This window comes from Pezoporus occidentalis, unplaced genomic scaffold (assembly GCF_034315485.1).
Source record: "Pezoporus occidentalis ecotype Australia unplaced genomic scaffold, CSIRO_AGI_Poc_V1 ctg164, whole genome shotgun sequence".
Classification (NCBI taxonomy): domain Eukaryota; kingdom Metazoa; phylum Chordata; class Aves; order Psittaciformes; family Psittacidae; genus Pezoporus; species Pezoporus occidentalis.
Window position 1 is genome coordinate 1985311 of NW_026913466.1, and position 3889 is coordinate 1989199.

Consider the following 3889-nt stretch of genomic DNA (forward strand, 5'->3'; position numbering starts at 1 on the left):
CCCTGGGTGGGGGCAGCCCTTAAGGGGAGCCCTAAGAGGGAGCCCTGAGAGGAGTCCTGAGGGGAGTCCTTGAGGAAAGCCCTTAAAGGGAGCTCTGAAGGGGAGCCCTGAGGTGTAGCCGTGAGAGGGAGCCCTGAGGGGAGTCCTGAGGAGAGTGCTTCTGAGAAGTCCTCAAGGGGAGTCCTGAGGGGAGCCCTGGGGTGGACTGCTTAAAGGAGTCCTGAGGGGAGCCCTGAGGGGAGCCCTGAGGGGAGCCCTGAGGGGAGTCCTGAGGGGAGCCCTGAGGTGTAGCCCTGAGAGGGAGTCCTGAGGGGAGTCCTGAGGAGACTGCTTGTGAGGAGTCCTTAAGGGGAGCTCTGAGGGGAGCCCTGAAAGGAGTCCTGAGGGGAGCCTTGAGGGGAGCTCTTAAGGGGACGTCCTTGAGGGGAGCCCTTAGGGGGAGCCCTGAGGGGAGTCTTCAGATGGAGCCCTGAGGGGAGCCCTGCGGGGGAGCACTGAAGGGAGTCCTGAGATGGAGCCGTGAGGGGAGTCCTGAGCGGAGTCCTTGAGGAGAGTCCTGAGTGGTGTCCTTGAGGGGGGCACTGAGGGGAGTCCTGAGATGGAGCCCTGAGGGGAGTCCTGAGCGGAGTCCTTGAGGAGAGTCCTGAGTGATGTCCTTGAGGGGGGCACTGAGGGGAGTCCTGAGATGGAGCCGTGAGGGGAGTCCTGAGTGGAGTCCTTGAGGAGAGTCCTGAGTGATGTCCTTGAGGGGGGCACTGAGGAGAGTCCTTAAAAGGAGCCCTGAAGGTGAGCATTGAGGGGAGCGCTGAGGAGAGTCCTTAAGGGGATCCCTGAGGGGAGTGCTGAGGGGACCCTTTGCCTCCCCTTGCTGCTGCTCTGCCCAGCACTTGGCACTGGGAGCTGCGCCCAGGTTCTGGGGCTTTGCTGGCCCTGGCTGATGCTGCAACTTACGATATTCTCACATCTCATGGATTTCCAGCCCTTTTTATTGCCCTTCCTGCATTTTATCTTGCATCCCAGAAATATCAGTGGGTTGCTATCTCTGCAGAGGAAGGGACTGAAACAAAAGTGCTGCAGCTGCTGCAGTCCATAGGTAAGGCCTGAAGGCAATTTCCACGCCTTGGCCATTATCCCAGGGCTCTTTCCACCCCTGAGGGGAGCTTGCTACCTCTAGTAACAGCACGCTGAACATTGGTGAAGAGACTAAGCTCTTGTTCTTGGTTGATTATTTAGGTTAAACCTAAAGGTTAAACCTTAAAGCTTACTATTTGTAAAGTAACCTTTAAAGTGTTCTTGTATCATCATGAGACATTGTAAGAGCTGTGTGACAGTACCAAGTATTCTGTACCCCAATGTCCTGAGTTGATGGAGGGATGTAATTCATGTGAAGTGTAGGTGGTGGGGTTTTAACAAAGCTGCTCTAATGCATCCCCCAAAGCAAGCATAATATTAAAAGTTAAACATTTGGTAAGATACAGTTGAAGGCAATGGTAAGTACATGATCATTACCCCGTAGCGACAAAAGAGGGGAAGAAATAAGAGTCTAAGGCAGGGTGAAATTATGTTACAGTCATGCTTAACACTGCAGAGCTCCTCAATGTAATTTATTTCACTGTTCACAGCATCTGCCTGATGTCACCATTAGAGCTAAGACATCAGGTAAGGCACCAAAGGTGGTGGGATGCAGATGAGATCTTCATGCTCAGGAGTGATGAGACACTTCAGGAGGAAGGATCTGAAGAACAGGATTTCACAGGTTAACTGCTTGGTACATAGAAGAGGAGCAATTCACAATTCTCCCCACACCACCACCTCCAGCACCATATCGCTACTTTCTTTATATTTCTCCTTGCGGCACAAACATGTGATGTAAATATGTGAGACATTAATCAGTGATTTTGATAGCCTTTTTTTTTTTTTGATTTATTTTATTGCTGGGGTAAACAAAGTAACTTCTGCTGCTGTCAGGGCAGATCAGAAAAGCAATGATCACTGTGAGCATGAACTGGAGAGGGAAAATGGTGTTGGAGGCTGCAATGAAAAGAGGGATTCCAGCCTGGGGAAGGAGCTGACCCAGAACTTCCCTCCATTATGAATAAAAGAAAGCCAAATCAATCGGTTACAGAATGTAGACTATGCAAAATAGTCTTGGGAATTTTAATTCTCATATTGGGATGCTAGAAATTTCATTCACTTATGCAACAGTACACATTCCTGAGAGTATGCCACATTGCTTTTGTTTTTCATAATTGTGAAATGAGGTATTTCTTTCTGGGAAGGGAGGGTGTTAAGTTCGTGTTATCCTGGATCTTAGTCAATCAGTATCCACGTACGCATAGGTAAGCATATGATTGATTGATTGATGGCTTGGCTTCGTGAGTGAAGATTTGGGAAGGGCTTTAACCACACTTCCTACAAGCACGATGACCAAGGGCATGTGGGATATGCAAATCTGGTTGGAAAGAAGGGTGCTTAAGGCAAGCTCAGGGAGGACGGAAACCTTCCGCGGAGCAGAAGGGCAAAAGCTCGCTTGATCTTGATTTTCAGTACAAATACAGACCATGAAAGCGGGGCCTCACAATCGTTCTGTCTTTTTGGGTTTTAAGCAGGTGTCAGAAAAGTAACCACAAGGATAACTGTCTTGTGGCGGCCAAGCATTCATAGTGACGTTGCTTTTTGATCCTTCGATGTTGGCTCTTCCTATCATTGTGAAGCAGAATTCACCAAGCGTTGGATTTTTCACCTACTAATAGGGAATGTGAGCTGGGTAAGCATATATTAACACATTTTCTCCCCACTGAAGCTGAAACTTCGTGTGACATAGATGCTATGTTGAAAGTCAATTTACTGTGTGCTTTTAATTTCACCATTCCGAATCTCTGCTTCTACAGACTACTGTGTCACTGTATTTCACTGATTTTGCTTAAGTCTTGAGCTAGTTTGTAAAAAAAAAAAAATCCACCCTCCCCAATCAACCAAAACCATCAGAGAACTACAAAAGATATAATGGTGCAATTATACTAATAAAAGTATTTCACAGAACAGTTATGAACTTACTTAATTCCAGGTAATACATAGCTTTCCTCTTCCTTTCAATACACATAGCTGGTTTAGCTATTGCATAATTAAACATAACACTGTAATTTCCACTTATATTGTAGTATCTCCTATTTTATAGATGGTGGTGGTGGTTGTTGCTGTTATTTTAGTCTCCAGGACTAGCCTAATGGCTTTCCTAGGGGATCTGCATTATCTTCTACCTTCTCCTGGAAACAGTTACATTGTTTGGAGCCTCTACAGGTAACAGAATTGGCACCACATCCAGCCGAAAATGTGGATATTTTTATGCTAACGTGTCTTTAGGTCATTCTAGCTTGAAACACAAATGGTGTACGAGCATCAAATTTCACTAAGCACTGGCATAGTCTCTGATATAGAACAGTGACTACATTAAAATCTCAGAGAAACATGTAATTTTTTCTGTGCTGTGGTTCCACAAAAGGGCTGAATACAGGTTAAGTTCAATAATACAAGATTTAAAAAGTGTTTTTGTTTGATTTATGCAATCCCCTATGTGGATGATTCTTTTAATCGCTTTCATAGCTGTTGAGCTGTGTAATAATACATGCTTCTTGACTTCACAGGTGTGCTTTCTCCCAAACAATCATGTTCCAAATTTTTCACAAATGTTACAAACTTCTAACATGTGAAATGAAATTACTTAAGTAAAAAGGTGTCTAATCATAAATGCTATTAGGATCTAAAATATTCACTCCTTTAGCCCCCAAAATAACAAAATGTAATCATTGAGGCTTCTCTACCTAGTGGTGACATTGGATTATCAGATTGGAAAGCAGAACCATTTTCACTACCACTTATGAAAGCATAA

General features: G+C 45.3%; 1 long non-coding RNA gene across 1 annotated transcript; it reads left to right on the forward strand.

Moving 5' to 3' along the window:
* Window positions 1–892: 892 nt before the first annotated feature.
* On the forward strand, window positions 893–3661 carry LOC134160829 (uncharacterized). The gene is made up of 3 exons (XR_009963706.1): window positions 893–1093; window positions 1623–1756; window positions 3179–3661. It is a non-coding gene; the product is annotated as an uncharacterized LOC134160829 (long non-coding RNA).
* Window positions 3662–3889: the final 228 nt, after the last annotated feature.